General features: G+C 35.7%; 1 protein-coding gene across 4 annotated transcripts in view; it reads left to right on the top strand.

Moving 5' to 3' along the window:
• The window catches only part of LOC145668667 (transcription factor hamlet-like), a 582,644-nt gene that overhangs the window by 367,653 nt on the left and 194,305 nt on the right, over positions 1 to 20,686 (top strand). For 2 of the 4 annotated variants that reach the window (XM_081736725.1, XM_081736723.1), the window contains exon 1: positions 7,916 to 9,085. The exons of the other annotated variants lie outside the window; for them this stretch is intronic. The gene's annotated coding sequence lies outside the window, so the exon portion shown is untranslated. Of the gene's footprint in view, positions 1 to 7,915; positions 9,086 to 20,686 lie in introns of those variants that run through there. 4 annotated transcript variants of the gene reach the window in all.

Raw genomic sequence — 20,686 nt, 5'->3', positions numbered from 1 at the left:
TGGGAAAAGGGATACTGCAGCAGCTCTGTTCATCCGCTTCCTGCATTTTCATCTTCCTGATATACAAAGTAATTAAATTGATCCTTTTCCTTCTACCTTTCTGCAGATGTTTTGAGGATAGTGAAAGTAACAAACATCCTTGGATTTTTGCATTTGGAAACATTTTGAAACGCAATTGACAGCTGTCATCTTTTTGCGTATTGCATTGCAATTACTTCTTACTATTGACTTCTAGAATTACTGAGTATCTTTATGATAGAACGTTGTTTCTCTTTTCGAAGAAAGAACACAGTAAAGAAGTGGCGGATCTAACCCGGGCCCAGGGAGGGGGGCTAGGCCCTCGAGTTTTTTTGACTGACAAAACATTACGTATTCCTAGTTCCTGTTAACGAAGTGCGTAAACGGATTTCAAAAAATAAAATGATTTACGTAAACTCATGATATACGTATCATAATCTTGTTTCTGTCCTCCCCCCCCCCCCGAAGGTTTTTACTTTCTAGATCCACCACTGCAGTAAAGAAGTGGAAAATACTTCCGTAAATATCCATCATATATTGTGGATAACTGCAAAAATTGATGGGAAATTTTCGAAAGTCCCATTCCATTGAAATGTGTTAAATGAGATTGAGGATTGCCAACGTATGGAAGTTAAAATTAAGTCTTTAAAAAATCAACCTCCTAATAAGAATACTAACTCCATGACAACATTTTGATTCTTTTTTTCATAATTTATCCACCTTTATTTAGGGAGAAAAAATCCAAGAGTTCATTAATTAGAGGAATTAACTCATGGGTTCGAACCTGGAACCTTCCTACCAATGGGCAGAACTGTTTGTAGTGAGCCCTATACAGAAAAATGTTCTTCCACTTTCTAATTATTGTTATTAGCAATGGACACTGGGTATAATTAATGTCTCGGGGTACCTACTGAAAACAATGAGCAGGGAGTCCTTTCCTAATTTTTACACTTTCTAAATAGACTATAGGAATTCTTATAGAATGGTCATGTCCATTCTTCCGACTGTCTCTTGACAGGTATCAAAGCAAAAACAATAACAGATAGCGAGAAATTATGTTTAAATCGATTCAGTGTCCCAAAAATAGCTGTCACCTGTTCCGTGAATTCTCTTTTCGAACCGAAATTGGCAGATATTAACAATTTCCGGTTTCAGTTTTGCTAACTTTAGAACAAAAGCGGTACTAGATAGCGACAAACAGTTTTCTATGAATTCATTTAGCGTCACATACCGAGAAAAATTCGTTATCTGGACAGCGGTATATTGTACAGTCAGCGACAAAAAATGTTTACGTTTGATGAAAATAGTTTCGTAAATAACTTCAGAATGGAAGGACAATTTGAATACAGTTTCCTAATTTTATGTACGTTCCAGCCATACATCCGTTATTTCCAAAATAAATTTTAACAAACGGAAAGAACTTTTGTCGCTGACTGTACAAATATACGGGATCCATAAGTTTACTACGGAAATCTGTACGGAGCATACGTTATCCATATGCTTCATACGTACTGTCTTTTTTCCTGCTTAAAGGTTACATCACGCCGCTGCAGGATGTCTGACATCTAATAGCCTTCCGTATATTGCACACCTATACGTATGTTACTTACGTGAGGTGTATGCTATTTACGCCCATCTGTATGGTAGATCCTGACCGCCTATATACATTTCTCTTTATTTCATACGGAAAGTATGTATAGATGGAACACTTATACGGAAAGTATTATAAAACATGTGTTTTTAGTTATATGTTTGCTGCCGGATATTATCTACACATATGCCTAGTCGTACTTTAAGTCCAAAAACTACAGAGTTTACGCAGGTAACCTACGTTTTTACGTACGCCACATGCGTTTTCTTTTCTCTATGGCAAGAATAGATTCCACCTGCACCCTTACATCCATACTTAAATCGGAAGTGAGATCCCTCATGGCTAAGCAGTTAGCGTAAGCGTCTTTCATGTCCGGATGACCCAGGTTCGATTTCCTGTGGGAGCTCATATGGTTCAGTTCCTACGTCAAACTGTAGGTCCATAGCTCATACAGTCTCGCTGCTGAAAGGAAGCCTTAAAATCAAATCAAATGAAAAACGGTAAAAATTGATCTCCATAGAGCAAGTGGGAGCACGGCGATTAGGTGGTAGAGCGCTTACCTCTGGTGCGTGAAGTCTTTGGTTAGATCCCCTGCCATATAAATTTGTGGTGAACAACATCGTGTCCGTGGATTTTCTCGGGGTATCCCACTTCCTCACACATTATCATTCCACCATTTCTAACATCATCATTCATTTACTTTAATCATCCGTCTCTCTCAGCCTAAGAGGTATAATCGTAATGTTAAACTTCAAGATTTCATCTCAGTTTCATTTCTATAGAGCAAAAACCGGTAAGAGATTGCAGAAAGTGCAAATTACTTTATTATATATATAGTGGCGGATCCAAGGGGGGCTATAGTCCCCCCCCCTTGACGCTCAGGTTTACACTGGATAAAATGGGTTTCAATGCTGCTTTACACTGGATAAATCGTCAAACTATGGTTTAGCCCCTCCCTTGATCATATCCTGGATCCGCCACTGTATATATATATATATATATATATGGATTAAGCTTCCCAACAATGAGTTTTGCCTCGACCTTTGAGATCGTTAAGTTTTACGACCTACGGTTATGCGGGCTAGGCTAAAGGAGACAGTGGTGATGAGAAAATGAGAAATGAAGAAAGTGGAAAGAAACGGGAGAACCCTGATAAAACCCATGCACAGGGTGTTAGTCCATCAGAAAGCTCACTTGGCGCGAGCTGAGATCGAACCAAGGATCCCATGCATTAGAGGTGAACGCTCTACCACTGAGCCACCGCTGCCACTGTCTCAACCTTTAGTCCTTTATTAAACGAGAATTAGTGAGAATATACTATTTCCAGTTTCAACAGTGATCACCATAGTGAAAGAAAAAAAAAACGGTGATAGATAGCAAGGGGATTTTTTTAAAGTATGTATTCAGTACAGCAAGAGTAGGTTCAATTTCCGATTGTATTCCTTTATGACAACCGGAAGTAACAAAAATCTACTACTATTTCCGGTTTCAATATTGGTCTTAATAAAGCAAAGTCGGTAATAGAAGGCCTTTCCATGTTGATTTGTACGTGCCTGACACTTATCCTTTCAGGATTTACGAGATTTCGTCCTAGTTTAAGGTGACATTAGTTACTTACAGCGCTGCTAAATGACAATAAAGTAAGATTTATTTTATGTTCTTCCTTCGTTAGTATTGTATAATACATTACATTCATATCCTTTCTTGAACTTATAAATATAACAATTATACAGTATATATATATATATATATATGAGTGTGTGAGTGTGTGTAAGAAAGGCCTAGGTAAGGACCATTCATACTCTGTGCGAAAATCCGTGTCCTAATGTTTACACGTTCAGTCACGATGCAGAAGTCATTTACCAAGGTCTTTGGACACATATATGTCACGAAGTACGTATGAGTTCATGAATTTCGTATGTAAGTGCAGTACGTCCATTAGAAATCATTGTTCGAGACCATCTCTCTTGTCTGCTAGTACGTGCTGTTTGGATCACATTTAGGGATTGCCTCATCTCTATTTATAGACAAGTACAAAGGGCGTAGCATGTAATTGAGTAGTCTAACAGAAGAAGAAGAAGAAACAGAGTGAATATTAAAAAGAAAAGGATCTATTTTAGAAGTGCACAGAAGTATGCACATAACGTCTACAGTTCTATGCATATAGCGCACAACACAGGCGAAAATGCGGCTGCATCTATTCTTGATAACTGAAAATCGCTTAATTTGACATGCATGAAAGCTATTTTCTCTTTTCTGTTCTTTTTTTTTCGCTCCTTCTCTCTCTCTTTCCTGCTCTGACACACCGTCTCTTTTTCTCTCATGCCACACTCTGAACTGTTAAAGTACATCTGCTGATCTAAAACCATCACAAAACACGCATTCCTTACCAGACTTCTATATAGCTGCCAAACTGTTCTTTGTTGTTCGTTTTTTTTTTTTTCTTCCTCCTAACTTACAGAAATGAGTTGTGGTATTAATGTACACTTGTGAACAGAAAAAGACAAAATTAATGAAGGCATTCATATAGTCTACCTTTTGGAAACTGATCACTCTTCATTCAATATGTTCATATAAGGATATGAGGATGCCACACAGTATTTTCTCCTAACCCTAATTCAAGAAGATTTTTCGTATTTTGACAATAGTTCACTGGCAACATTGTTTAAGGTGGCTTTAAAAGATAACACATTTTCTCCCTATGTATTCAATATATTTTGCAGATAATGACAATTCAAGGCCAAAATAAATATTCAAACTTTTGCAAAGACAAATTGAATTTACAACCAGAGAATAATTCGTGCATTGAATATAATTACTCTCGGGTAATCACTCAGGTGAGTTCTTTGTTGTCCAACGTTTCAAGAACCGACAACACTCTTCTAACAAATTTATCCTAAAGACGAGAATAATGTTGTCAGTTCTCGAAACGTTGGACGACGTAGAATTCACCTGGCTAATTGTCCGAGAACAAGTATACTCATCATAACACCAAGAAAGCTTCAGTTTTTATATTTTGATTCTTTCATTGCTGAGAGATTTAATTTTACTGTTCAGAAACATGCTCTCAACACTAATACTTTTTCAACAACAACAAAAAAAAGAAGTATTCCAGCTTTTCTATTTCAAGTGGTCATTCGGAAAATATGTGAAACATACTTCGGCCTCACCCCCGTTGCCCTCTTACGGAATAAACTTTCCCTTGGCTTCGGAGAAACAAGTGAATGCTTCGGCTGTTGTCAATTTGTCATTCAGTCGTGTGGTCTTGGCGAGTGAAGATTGTAGTCTACTTAGAATAGCTAACAAGACAGTGCACAGCGAAGCCGGTGAAATAATTCAATGTGGTCCTGTCCTCATCCAACTATCGAAAATGTCACCTTCCTTCCATCAACTTGTCCCTTCTTTTTTTGAGGGGGTTAGGGGAAAAACACATCAACAGCAGTGCCAGCAGGGGCGCTCTTGAAATAGAAAGACTCCAGAAAACTACACAGATTATTGTGATTATTTATTCAACTTGTCTTTGGAACAAAGTATGAAGAATATTCGTCTCTTGGATTTGACTGAGTTATTTTCAATATTGTAGCTTCCTACAAAATACATTGGAAAAATAGGAAGCATGTGCTGTCATCTATTGGTAGTTGGCGAGTTTTTAAACTTACCTTAAGAGGGAGTAGGTGAGGATAGAGCTAGTATGGATTAAGAACCTCGATTTAACATGGATCATAAACACTTTTCATTATAAACCTCGTGTTTAATATTAAGTTTTCCTTTTCATTAAATCTCTTTCCCTTTATGGCTGTCACGTATGAAGGATAACATGCTTCGGGGAGCACACTATCCGGGGAAGTGGCCTTGGATCTGTAAGTTAGGTACCATCTCGGTATTTGCTGGTGTGATTGAGGAAAACGTAGAAAAAAACTCACTTAGGCCTGAAGAAGCTCTGATATTTTTCGACCGAGTTCCCCCAATCGGAAATCAAATCCAGGACTGCTCGCACCAAAGGCGAGAGCGTTAGCATTATTATCTTTTGTTTGAGTGTATCGTTCCAATATCTCTATTGTAGGTAGTGTTGGCAACAGGACTCGTCAGAAAATACATAAATGATATAGAATATAGCAAAAATTGGCTAAACTGGTCTAAAATTATTACAAATCTATAACTAATCAATTTAAGGGAAACTGTTAAAAAAAGCGTTCAGGATAGCAGCTTGCGGGAATTCCAATTTTGAAAACTTCGGCACTTTGATAATACAGGGTGCGTCAGAAAAATGTATACATACTTTGAACCGTCATAAAAACCGTATTTCCCGTGCTACAAGGTTAAATTTTTGGGAGAAAGTAATGTTATCTTTCTTCAATAGGTGGCAGCAGAATTGTCGCTCTAGCTACTCAACCCAGTTAGTGGCAAGGAAGTAATTGCAAGATGGCAGACATACGTTTGAACTTTAAAGCGCAGAAGCAGGTAATTAAGTGGTACTGGAAGTTTGAGAATGTTACTGCGGTTCAAAGATGAGGTGTATAAAGGAAAACCACGTAACTTAGACACACTTTGGAATGAGATTCAAGTGGTTGCGCAGAAATCCCACTGGACACGTTGGTACGATGTACGGAATCAGTTGTGACTCGTACTCAGAAAGGTATTGATGCTGAAGGCCGCCATTTTGAACAGTAATCACATTTGTGTGAGAAAGTGCATTTGTGCTTCAAATTGGACATTAAGCTTTCCATTTCCAGCAATTGAACCTTGTAGAACGGAACATAAATTTTCTATGACGGTTCAAAGTGTGTATACATTTTTGACGCACCCTGTATAATCCTCAGTGAGTTAAATAACGCATGCTCCCTTTGTAGCCAAATAATGTTCCCGACGAGACGAGACGTTACAGAGCTCTTCGAATGGAAACAAATATACTTTTCGGGAAGACAAACCACTATCACTTCACCTTTGTCGAGGCGAGACAGCCCGAATCTAGTATTGTGGCCAACATTATAGCCAAATGCTTGGGGAGTGTCATTAGAATGCGTGGTCTTACTGTATTTTGGATACCTGTTTCAATAGTTGAAGTTGATTGTTTCTTCCCAGTATCGAGAGACAATATGAGATGTGAACCTATAGTTTTAAAAAAATATGATTAAGAATTAGGCATCTGGGCTTTCGTTAGCCCGTTACATATGAGGAATGACGTACCTCACCGATCACACTACCTGAGGAACTGGGAAGAAAGAAAGAAACGAGGAAGGAAGGAAACGGCTTGGGGTCATTATAGGGTGAATGAGGAAAGCCTCATTCAGGATAGCTGACCTGAAAAAATTTTAAACTTTTTCTATCTAATGTCTTCACTGGGAATCGAACCTGAGACCGCTCACATTAAAGGCGAGAGCGTTAACAACTACACTACTCGGGGTCACTTACAGTTTAAAGTTTAATCCGAACCATCATAACGTCTTCAATGCTGTCCCACTGGGAATCGAACCCAGAACCCCTGCATCAAAGACGCCGTACTAGCCACTAAACCAGCTGGAAGGACTTCGATTCTTAATGTTGAACCTGTAACATTGGATAATTGAGAAGCTATACTTGGATTAAGAAGTGGTGTACTTATTTCTAGAAAGATCTCCCCGCTGGTCTAGTGACTAGTGCTCGCGTCTTTGGTACACATTATCCCGGGTTCGATTTCCAGTGAGAGAACATTGAACGGTTGCTTGATTCCACTTTAAACTGTAGGTCAATGTCTCACCTAGGTGCTGAAAAGAGATGCTGCACTTCAGCAACCAAATCAAATCATCATAACTAGGAAGTCAAGAGTTAAGATTAATTAGCACTGATGTGCTGACCACACATCACCGTTAAAAAATGCCATTTTGAAATGACAAAGAGTTCATTATTACTGCCCAAATTAGTTAAAATCCCAGAATGTAACACTTTCATTTATCGTACCAAGAAATTGAGGACAAGCTCAGAAAAATCACAAAGTTTGTCATATGAGTTTTAAAAAGAGACAGGAAAGGAAAGAAAAAAAAGAAAGGAAACAGGTCGAGCTGGTTCATCCCCGTGTCCCTCAAAGATTTATCCAGGAGAAAGGAACACAAGATAAAAGACGGTAGGTTCTGCCACGGATCGAGCGAGCAGCATATACTGTCGTCCTCCCCTCTTCGCAGCGATGAGCGCGGGTCGCTTTGTGTGCTTGCGGCCAACTGGTCTTGTACAGTTGAGACTCCGCCCATGACGAGGAGGAAACTCCGCCCACGGATGTCTAGAGCCCCGCCTAGCTACAAGCTGGAAGAATCAGTTCCCCCGAAAGCAAAATATTACTGCCTTCGCTACCGAAAAGTTTGCGGGGGCACCTCGGACTAAAAACTCATCGGCGTTTCCACGCTAGGAACCTGGGTTTGTTGTGCTTTATTTCTCGCCGATCCTCAGTGAGTGGAAAAAAAAAATCGCAAATATGTAAGACAAACTTGTGGTGAAGTATTAGTGCATTTCTTTGGTCCAGTAATTGAGAATTTAGCCGGATCGGAAAACCAATCAGGAATCCCTTTTGTGGTGTATCTATAACTGGAGAATGAATGCATAGTTGTCAATCTTTGTAATGGGATCTTGGAAGTGTTTGTTATCATGAAGATCTGTGACTTTTTTCCTTATTATTTTAAACTCTTCTGTGAACATATTGTAGCACCGAAACTATACGTATGTGAGAATGAGTGTGTTTGTGTATGTGAGAACATGACTAATTCACATCTGACTGTGTTAGTGACCTCGATTTAAAGAAAAAAAAAAATAATAACAGAATCCACCCACCTTTCATGACTACCTACCACAGTGCGGTAAGCGGTCAAAGTTCACAGACAGACAGATCAAATATCTTGAATTGTACATCCGCTGTCAGGACCGTACTGACACATAGTGGTGCTGAAGGATTTACAAAAGGCGCAACAAGCTTCAAAAAGAAGTAAAACAAAACAAAAACAAAAAAAAATCGTGTGCGTGCATGATAACACATCAGAACACAAGTTCATTAACGAATTCATGAAACGGGGAATTTGATTCTCAATTGTGTGTTTTTTTATTATTATTATTATTATGTTGTTTCTCTTTGACTATTGACATTAGCCAGTGAAGTGACTTTGATTGCAGGAAAAATGGGGCGGTTTTCACATCAAACTCTTATTATTTTCCATTGGTTTTCCTTTTTATATAACCACGCCTTTCAGTGTAGCGGTGGATTCTTGTGTTTCTGCTAGAAATAATAATAATAACAATAATAAACATTATTATTATACTATTAATTTGAGTGAACGATGACTATAAATAAAATTGTGATATTTTTGCTACTAATTAATGGAATTATGTTCACTGACTTACATCAATATCAATAAACTTGGTGAAGAAATTGCTAAGCCTTGGAAGACAGTGTGCTTTGGATGAAGTTTTCGTCGAAGTTCTTAATCATCTCAACACAGAAAACTTAGTTTTAAGGTATTTTATTCTTTTATTTTTTTAAAAAAAACTAATTACTTTAGTTATTTTTAGTTCGTTTTGTAGGCTACCATAATAGTAGTACCATTATCTGCTGCATGAAGACATGTAAGATATAGTTCTTCTTATTCTTATTCTTCTCATTAATATTATTAGAAGTTCTTGGAGTTATCTGTTAAATACTATTGTCTATAGCAGTGGTTCCCAATCTGACGATACCTCTACTGAACGTCCAGGACACACTTGTTTGACATTTTTATTATAAACAATAATAGGCTAATAATATCTACTGTAATAGTGAAACCAATAACTTATTATAATTTATGAGTCTATACAGCCCTGAGCATTATTGCTACCGCTGGAGGTGTTGACTGGTACAGTTTGTCTCGATTTTAACTAGCCCACTAATTATTATTAAATTCTTCATGATTTTTAAATTCTACAATTTCGTGACACACCTTAGGGGACTGGATGACATACCAGTGTGTCGCGACACATCGGTTGAGAACCATTGATCTATAACGTAGTTTCTTTCTACCATTCCTGCGTTTCTAAAAACTTTTTCCCAGCTGGGGATCATGTTTATTAATCAGAATGTTCTACGAACTACCCCTATACTCCTCTTCTTCGAAAGTAAATTTATCATTCGTTTAATATTTTGAGCATATACCAGTATAATTAATTAAATTTTCCTTTATTTCATAGTGGTATTAATAAAATAAAATACACATATTATTAATTTTAAAAAAGCAATTAAAGGATAACAAGAATATTACACAATAATACGTCATACACCGATATAAGCTGTAAGGATTTGTATACTGTTATATGTGTTTGAAATTCTTAACTACAATGTATAACATATAAAGCACCTGAATTTTATATTTCCTGTGCTTTTTTTTTTAAAAGGTTAATATTCAATCCGAAAAGACCACAGTGATATACTTCGAGAACCACTTGTAGTCCGCTTACCAATTTTGGGAAACATTGTGTTATTTCTTTTGAATTGTACTTTCGGATGCAGAAGTTCTGCTATGTTCATTAATTCCGTAATTAGACCTACTTTAGATCCTAAATAAGAGACTTATTTTATTATTATTTTTTTAAATGTTAAATTCATCTAGTAGATAAGTCCGTTGCTTTTAAAAGGGGATTAATCGGCAGATTGATAAATTATTATTTAAAATGCATTCTTTCAAGAATAAATAAGTATACGTTCATGTTTAATAATATCTATGTTATCGGAACCATTCTCTATTTCCATGTTAAGTATTCTTTTATCTTTTCTCCTTTTTAAGGAACATCCGCCTTTATACAAGAATTTTCATACTTTTTTTTAAAAAAAAAAATAAGAACGTGAAAAACATTAAAAAATATTTTGTATTACTATTACTAAACTAGTTATAAATACATATGCAAAAGCTTTTCGATAAATAAAAGAAAGTGATGTTTATTTTTCATCTGGTTATACATGTTGAAAAGAAAAGCATTGGTCCAGTTATTTGCGTGTGTGTGTATGTGTTTGTGTGCGAAAATATTTTAGGTTTATAATATTTGCTATTATTTCCATATATATACACAAACAAAGAACTCATACGAAATAAGCGTATATTCATCTTTATTATAGCGAAATGAGCAACTAAAAAAAGAGAATCACATTTTTATTTAAAAGTTTTGAGATTGCTCTTTTATTACGTGAGAATTTGTGTTGTGTGCATGGGATACATGTTAAGATATTTTTAATCCTTCTCGAATTTGTATAAGTTATTTACCCAAATTCTTGTCTCTCTCTTTTTTTTAAATGCAATAATTTTCCAACATTTGTAGTAAAAAAGAAATTATAGGGCCCTATGACCCTCAGATGGGGTCTAGCATAGATACGAATAAAAAAAAATATTAAGAAACGAGAACTATTCAGAAGTAGTCCTTTAAAATTTAAATGTAAATTCAGCTTTTTAAATATGTAATACCATCTCATGGTTTTTCAACCTGTGGTACTCTAGCCACTGCTGGATGGTACGATCGACTTCTCTAAATTTGAACAAAAATATTCAAAAATATTCTCTTGTTTTAGACCAAAAAAAAAAAAAAAATCAAATGAGGCTGAATCGAACTGAAGTAACATAATGAGAGATACGGCATATATGCGTCTTTTTTTAAAATTCTAAAACTTGTATATTTTAATAAATAATCCATTTTTCTGTCTTTCAGTCTTACATTTAAATTTTAATAAACTAAAATTTAATTACTAAATTTCAAAACAAGTCAATTGGTGTATAATTTTTAATCATGCTTTTTAGAACAAGTTTGGCTAATGGTACTCTCTATACTAAATCTGTTGTACGAAAGAGGAAAAGATTGAGACTTCCTGACATATGGTATCTAGAGAGGTTAATCGCAGTGATAAATACAAGTGAAATATAATATTTTTTAATGTATATCATATAGGCCTATACAGTATTTTCGTCTAAAGGATCTGGTTTTCATCTCCATTGACTGTTTCCCCTATATTCTTGTGGCAACTACATACAAAACGTAAAATCCTTTGTGGCTAAATAGTTTGCCATATAATTATGTAGAAGACCCAGGTTCGAGTCCCACTGGAGGCTAATGTGAAATCGAATCTTACGTTCGGTTATATAGAAATTCTTTGTCATATGATCACTTTACTTACAAGGGAAATTAAACTCCAAACTACAACCAGTTAGAACAGTGGGAGACTTTGATTCGATTCACGGTGGGAGTTCACATGGTTCGGTGCACTGAAAATGTGTCCCAAAATGTATGGCAATACATTAAAATTGCCGATGTAATAGGAAGTGTCTCCAGAAAAATATGGATTACTATTTTTTTTTCTTTCTTGAAAATGTCCTACTTGTTCGTCGTATTTTACTTCCACACACAGTGTTCATACCTTTTTTAATTTTCTTAACTTACTGGTTCATTAATTATGTGCCATAAATAAAAATTAAACTGCTTATTTAATAGAGCAATTGTATATTTTCCGCATTTTGGTGTGTTAAAATGTTTATTTAATTCATTATGTACCCTTTGTGCCTATAAAATAGTCCAGCAATAAATATATTGTTCAAATTACCTCAAGTGAAATATAAATCTATTGACGAAATGTATAGTTTCTTCTTAAATTTCTGGTACTGTAAAATTTCTATGATCATCCGTTTGTTAAGAGTAGCTTCTTTTAAAAAAAAATAAAAAATAAGGAATATGTTAAAGGTAGTAAATTACAGATATTTTTATGAAATTAAGAAAATAACTGATATACTAATACATACATACATATGATTATTACTAAATAAATAATGCTATTTTTGCTATTTTCTAGTTCTCTTGTATATAAAGATCTGAAATCGAAGTACACATTTTATGATGCTATGATTGTTTGGCGTCAAATTTCTACATAATTGTATGACAGATCTTGAAACCAACTGTTAGTTCATTTTCACTAGGGTCTAACACCACTTTTTAAACATATAATGACTATTGTCAAAAACTATGGTATTGTTTGTTCTTGTTGAATTATTTATATATGAAACAGAACGGAGAGCGGGAATGAAGACATTTATGACCACTAGACTAATATATAAAGTATTTTTGACAATTCAGTTTCGAATCAGTCGTAAATTCAAATGTAAGTTTATGAACATTTATATATATCATAAAAGAAATTAACTTTAAAGGTCCATAGCTCTAAAACTATTGCACTAGTCGGGTCAAGACATCACTTAGGAACTAATATGTGCCCTATCCAAAAATGTATGTTTCAGAATCCTGTGGTACTCACGCAACAATTTTTATATACGGAGTTTGGCTAAGGACATATAATTTGAAGTATTCACCAACTACCTCTGTAAAAACTGTAGCAGAAGTACCGCAGGATTCTGAAACATGGATATTTGGATAGAATACATACTAGTTCTTAAGTGAAGTCGTGACCCGACTACGGAAGGTCCCATAGTATTGGAGCTATGTACCTTTAAACTTTAGCTTTTCATATTTTCGGCAGCCTGTAACTGAAAGGAAACATTTGTGCACCCAGGTTGGTTTATACGTTTTGTCTTATCTTGGTGTCAGGAATCATCTCCCAAACGTTGTCGGTGTTGTTTTCACTACAGTGGTGGATCCAGGATATGATCAAGGGAGGGGCTAAACCATTAATTTGCATCTTTATCCACTGTGTAAAACAGGATTGAAGTTCATTTTATCCAGTGTATACCTGAGGGTCAAGGGGGGCTATAGCCTCCCTTGGATCCGCCCTTATATATATATTAATTTGACTAATAGCTTCAGCAAGTCGAAAATTCTTCGCCGCAGGAAATCTCATATGTAGATTATATTCTGTGTCAACTGAATTTATCCAGGATTATTTTCATCCATCTTTCTAAGATTCTATTTTGTATTATTCCTCAATCTTTTTCTTGGCCTGGGTATGAGGGATCATGGGGGTAAAGTACTCAGCTTTGGTGCATAGGACCTCTGACTTGATCCCAGTTCACGCGAATTTATGATGAACTGGTTAGAGCTTTCGACTCACGTTCGTAGCCTAGTGGTTAGAGCGTTGGCTCAAGTTCGAGTGGTCTTGTGTTCGATTACCATCCGGTGCGTCCCACTTTTCAATGCCCTTATTGCATCGTGAGGCAAACTGGGGAGTCACATAAATAAAGACGTGATGGCCACTAGGTCCAAAAAAAGCTTTTGATATGTCTGTTCGAGGCAGGAAGACGCGACGCGTCGACTGTGTATTCGTTAGACTGGACGTGGTTCCGCCGATAACTAACAGATGGTATTAGAGTAGGCTTATGCCCGCGAAAGTCTACTACGCCAGTCTTATTATTATTATTATTATTATTATTATTATTATTATTATTATTATTATTATTATTATTATTATTATTATTATTATTATTATTATTATTATTATATTAGCAGTAGTAGTAGTAGTAGTAGTATTTTATGCTTCTCACTTTCTTTCTTCGTTTTTTATATTCTTCATTGTCTTTTAGGTATCCACTAAAATCAAACTGTTTAAAAACCGAGCAAATGTATAATGTACCCTGTCCATTCTTTATTTTCCGGAAATATAGAATTTAACTTCCGGTTTCCGACATTAGTAGCAGCAGACATTGTGTTAAAGTTTCAAATTATTCCTATCAAATGTGTCTTATTGGATTGACTTGGTCCTTGCGTAACAACAGTCCAAAGAAGTAAACCCCCAATCGTTTTCAGGATGGAGATGTTTCTTTTCAAAATCTCCACCCCGTAATTCATAAGTTTACAATGAATATAGTTGGTATTTAATTCTTTTTATTTACTTACTTATAGTATGGTTTCGAGGACCTTGTATTTTATTAGAATTCGGATCACTGGTCAAGGCGGCATTTTCCTATCTGGAGTTGAACATGTCAACACACGCATTAAAAGCTAGCGCTCTAGCCACAAGGATGCGTGACAACATATGAAGGAAAACAGTGCGTGAAAAAATATACTGAAAATAATTTTAACTATCTGATACATCAGTAATTCAAATCGCTTTAGACGTCAAAATTCAAAGTTTTCAAGATAACAGCAACAATAATAGGAAAGTATTATGTACGTACTGAAATGTATTAAAATTAGCTTCCCGTTTGTACCGTATGAAACAGAACTATAGAGGAGCCAGCAAGATGAAGTCTCTGACAACTCGCAGCGGTGTTGCCACTACTCACGTATCAAAGCTTTCTCGCTGTGGGAGTTTTCTTAATAGTGTGAAACGGGAGTGATCGTGGCTAATAACACTAGAGCCTTTCTATTTCAACTGTGCCCCTTCTGGTGCTGCTGTCGATGTGTGTTTTCCCGTACCTCCCTCAAAAGAGGAAGGACAAGTTGCTGTGGCCGAGATCTTTCAATTGTTAGGTGCGGAAGCGTTGCCAGAATGAACTATTTGACGAACTTCGTTGTGCTCTGTCTTATTAGCCATCCTAAGTAGCCTACGATCTTCAATCGTCAAGACTAAACGACTGAATGACAAATTGGCAACACAGCTGAGGTCATTCACTTCTTTTGCCCAAGCAAAGGGTGGCTTTCATCCGTCAGAGGTTGGCGGGCGTGGAGCCGAAGTATAATTCGTGTCTTTTCCGGGAGCACACCTGAGATAGACAGGCTCTAACACTAAAGTAGGGGCTGCATTTTATCTCCGTACATGGTAAGAAACTCCAGGAACCATCTCTTGTTGGCTTCTCTATAACACGCAGGAAACTTTACAACAACAACAACAAAAAGCGTTTAGAACCTATTTCTTTACCCACTAGTATTTACAGTGTTTTGGAAGTGCCGCCTCATAGAAACATGTTCATGCTGTTTATATTCGGGAAACAAATTATATTTTAAAAAAAATAAATAAAAAACGTTGTCAAACAAATAAGTTCATTAAACTGAGCTAGACAGATAGATAATATTTGTTTAGATTAAACCGATAATTTGTGTGTGTGTTGTTGTTGTTGATGATGATGATGTTTTTTCCAATCCACCGAATATCCCATTTTCCGTGCATTAGTCCGGCGAATGTTCAGTATTTGACACAGTGACTTTTTATCGCTGTTTATATTGTAACAACTTCTTTTCCCAATGATTCGTAAGTAATGCAGTATTTGTTGTTATAAACATCTTTTCTTCTCTTCTCTTTTCTTTCTTTTTTTTTTTTTTTTCAAAATCAAGCTTTTGCATGGGAATGAAATTACACAGATGGCAAGGAAGTTAAAGGAAAGAAATAGTTTCTCACGTTACATGGCTACAATTCTATAAAACAGCGGTTATGTTAGTACACTTTACTGAAAACTACCCTGCTTCATAGTTCCTTTTCTATTCTCATTTTTTCTTCTAAAACGTTCGTTGTATTTACATTCTATTACATCTTCATTAAACACATGTTCCATTTGTATTATATGAAGTTACTTATTTCCTTACCATTGTGATTATCCTGTGCGAGGAACAAATTCGAATCGAATAAGCAATCAGGACAAATCTTTTAGTGTTCATATAGCCAGTGATTCTTTCAGAAAAAAAAAATTCCGGGGGCACACTTCGGAGGGGCATATATTATTTTCACACGGTACTATTCTGTTTTACTATATTATAGACGTATTATTTTGGTCTCCTATGTGGGGCACTATCAGAGCTCCAGGGGCAGTGCCCCCCCCCAAAAAAAAGAAGTGTCTGAAAGAAACATTGCATATAGCGGCAAGAGATGTTTCTATGGGAGCAGTTTGACTTCTTATCTTTCTTATGATAAAGCGTTATTATATGACACTCCATCTTTGTCCATAAGAACACCTTCTGACTAATCCTATAATTATGATTTCCTTCCATTGTCATGGACTTCATAAGTCACTGACACACTTCTATTCTATGATTGTCATGGAATTATCAGTAACAAAAAAAAATTCTTCTTCAATGTAATGACTAATGAATAGGTTCGTAGAAAAAATGTACTTGATTTACATTGTACTGTGTATCAGTTTCTGTTTTAATGTTTGAGTCATGCACTCACAAAGACCCAACAAGGTTTATTTACTTAGCAACCTTCTCGATATCTCTCTATAAAGATTCTCGCTCTTTGTTACTGTATAGGAATTCAGAGTGTTTAAAGATTTTCACTACGCTCACACGCACTTTTTTAAATTTTCGTAAGTATAACTTGAAGGCAATTGAAAAAGTAAAACTTCAGTATATACAGAATGATATTAAACGTAGTGATTAGCCTATTATTTTTTTTTTTTTTTTTAGTCTTTCCTATAGACCAGAAATTTGCGTTATAAACTGCACATCCAAATTCTTGGTTTTTCAGAAAATATCTAGAAACAGAGAATCTAGCGAGAAAATATTTCAATATTATGTCCGACGGTTATGTACAGGCTAAAAGAGACAGTGAAGATACAAATGAATGAAAAGAAAACTGAGGAATGAAGAAAGTGGGAAGAAAGGGAGAACTCTGAGAAAACTCACGCACGCGGTGTTTATCCACCATAAGGCCTCAATTGGTGAGAACAGACATGGAACCACGGACCTCACGCACCAGAGGTAAACACTCTACCACTGCCTCCGCGTGTCCCAGAACTTACGAGATAGGTACCAAAGTACGTGAAGTTTCCATATAGGAACTCCAGTCATGTTCAGTATTTAAGTAAGTTACTTTTCGACATAATCTCCGTCCATTTCTGCACACTGTCGTAATGTGTCCTTTTGGAAAACGAACAGAGGTCACTGGGGGATTATTCTTGGGAACAGAATTTGTGAAGAACCAGTTCGATGTTCAATTACTCTGTAAAATTCCTTTTTGTTATCCATGATATAATTTTCTCTTCATCCAGGAGTTCATGAACCTAACGTGAACCGACCTTGACAACTTTTCCACGTGAGACATCAAAATTATTTCCACAATTAGAGAATCCTGTGAAGTTAGATATATCCTCCATCACCGGGACCTCAACAGGAGCAATGTTTCCTGAGGTTGTTGAAGAAAGTGAGCTTCCAGATCTTGCCAAAGCTTTAGTTGACCTGCCTTCAGCGTAAACTCAATAGTTATCATAACATATAAAGAGAAATTTTGTTAGGCATCTGTGTGGTAAAATCCGTCATCAAGGTCAGTATCAAAAAAGGTTTTCTTTTACAACTGGATATCTTAAAAACAAACACAGTTAGAAGGTTGAAATTTTGCACGGTTAAGCATTAAAGTCTAAAGTTAAGTCATAATAGACTACCTTTATTAGTTTCTGAACTATGGCAAATAGAGACATACGTTTATTACTCATTTTGTACTTTGTTTAATAATATTTTACTGTTACTATCTAGCTTACTTTCTACTTTTTCTATTTTTAGATTTTCTTTCTTGCCTTTGAGATATACTGGTAACATTTAAAAATGTGGGATAAGCGTAGTGTTAAATTATTACCTATGTAATGAAACCATAATTACTTAGTTCTTGCACGCATGGCCCTTCTAATCAAATCAAGTTTATCTACTCCAGCCCTTAATTTGCAATTTACTGTAGCATTTTTTTTTAAACCATAGCAGAAAGAAACTGGCCATCCTACCCCTACTCTACTGGTTTAAAACTTTACCTAGCTATTACGTTAGGGTGAACAGGTTAGAACGTACGTTCGGCCTGAACACTCAATGCAGATCTTTCAGGGTAAATTAGAGTGCATTCATTAGCAATAAATAATAATTTATTGGTTGGTTGGTAGCAGTTTAACATTTCTTCCCAACACCGAGGCCATGTAAGACAAGATTATGCAGTACAGTTTAGCATTATAATTGGCCAAGATGTACTGTCATCAGCAGACACGTACGCAGGAATTTATTTCGGTAGGGTGGCGTCCAAATTTAATATAAAGATAAATATATTAAAATTTGTTAAATTGATCCTAAAATTACAACAACTAAAAAAAAAAAGGCGGGATTTCGGGCAGGGTCCGAACGCCGAGGGTCCACGTCATGCGTACGATCTTGCTCACCAGGAATCGAATCCAGATCTCCCGCAGGAAAACTGAATCCTATAATCCATTTATCCATGGCATTAGGAAGAAGCAAAAAGAAAAACTATAGTTGATCCATTTTTTTTTTTAAGTATCGAATCTGTTTGAAATTGTGTTTGTTTAAGAGAATATTTTTAAGGTATGAAGTTACTAGGGTATTCACGCCCCCCACTCTCTCGTGCTCAAGCTTGTGGTTGGAGTTCATGGAACTGACGATTCACGATGCTATGGTATCTAAAATGTATGCTTCACCATTAGCGAACCAGGGGACATTAGCAAGAAATCGGCAAAGGATTTTGCGTCCAGATCATCGTATGGGTTCTTTTCCCCATTATTTAAGTAGATCTCTTTATCTAAGAATCATTTAGCACTACTTTTTTTTTTTTTGTTAGTATAGTATAACATATAGGCATTTTTGTGCTTACTTTAATTAGTTTTTCAAGTTAGACGTTCTTTTACTTTTTTTTTTTTTTTTTTTTGCACGAGGCAGAGGTTCCCATTAAATTTTATGGGCGCAACCTGCACCCAGGCATGGAGACTTGTGAGTCGGGATCTACTGCTTAAAAGGGCTCCTCGTGGGACCTGTCTACACTTCACGCCGACCCCCTACCCCTCTTAAATACAGAAATGAATTAATAATTGAATTTCCTGAGTAATTTTGTAACTGCTGAGTAACCTATTCAATGCTTTTCAGGTAGTCTTCGTTTTTCCTCACTTTATCTAAGCGTATAAATTATAAATTACTTGGATACATATGTATATATACACTTCGATAATTGAGAATATATCACCAACACAAACTACTCTGCGATGAAGTATTGCCTGACCACTAAATAATTAGGGCGGATTTCATAGAAGTGTCCGTTGCGTTCGTTGCTTGCGATTTCTATGTGTAGCCAACAGAAAGTTGTGTTACACGTAGAACCGTACTTAAGGGGGAAGACTACTAAATATTTTTCAAAAGCTAAAACATTTTCTTTTGCCAGTTTTTCGTAAGTGAAAAGTGATAATGAAATGTAACTTAGCACAGTAATAGATAATGTTATTCTACACCCGAAAATACGAATCGGAAGAATTTTCAGTGTTGCCATCCATAGAAATTACAATGTGACCAGAATTTGAATTACCCAAAAATCTAGGTTATGCCAGCGACTAGAAAAATGAACTCAACGGCAATTGATAACTTAGCATGCTGTCTGTGTTTCTTGTTAACTACTTTTTAAATAATATTTGTATTTATTTTGTAATAAAGAGTACAAAATAAATAATTCTTAATAAACAGTAGAATTAAAATACAAATATTATTGTATCATTATCACTTTTCACTTACGAAAAACTGGCAAAAGGAATTTTTTTTAGCTTTTGAAAAATATTTAGTAGTCTGTCCCCTTAAACACTTAGGAAGCCAAGAATGCAACGGACGTTTGCACCAAAATCCGCCTTTATGCCTAGATATTTTAGTATTATTTCCTTGATCTCCAGAATATTTTGCAAACTGTAAATAAGTAAAGACGAATAAGGAAACTGTAAATACAGTAAAGGCTGGACTACTTGGGTTTTGTATACAAGGCAAACATTTTCAACGGAAATCGAACCCAACATTATGTTTACAAAAGATAGGCTTGTTAGCTACTTGGTGAGTACTAACTAACTTCGCGAAGGTTCCATATCGCTTCTGGAACGAAATCACGGCATTCATTGGTTCAAACACTTAAAAATCTCAGATTACTGAACCGAACGATTAATACTTGACCAAATTATGTGTGTATTCTATTTACGAAAGAGGTGAGAGAGTGGATAATGAATAAGTAGCGGTTTCAGTAAACAGTTTTTTTTTTTTTTTTGTAGTAAAACAAGCAGACAAAACAGACAATTATACTGATTTACCAACTGAACAGATTTCAATCTACTACGAAATTGATTTTACTATTTGTAAGGCAAGAATTGAAGCAAGTTAATCTATATAGAAAATATATATATTTTCTATATTAAATTTTCAACATAGATAAGGTTCGGGCCTGGGATGGTTTTTATAATTTCCTTTTGACAGTGCAACTTAGGGAAGTGGGAG

Source organism: Thermobia domestica, chromosome 13 (genome assembly GCF_964235325.1).
Source record: "Thermobia domestica chromosome 13, izTheDome1.hap1.1, whole genome shotgun sequence".
Lineage (NCBI taxonomy): Eukaryota > Metazoa > Arthropoda > Insecta > Zygentoma > Lepismatidae > Thermobia > Thermobia domestica.
This window is presented reverse-complemented; position numbering and strand designations above follow the sequence as displayed.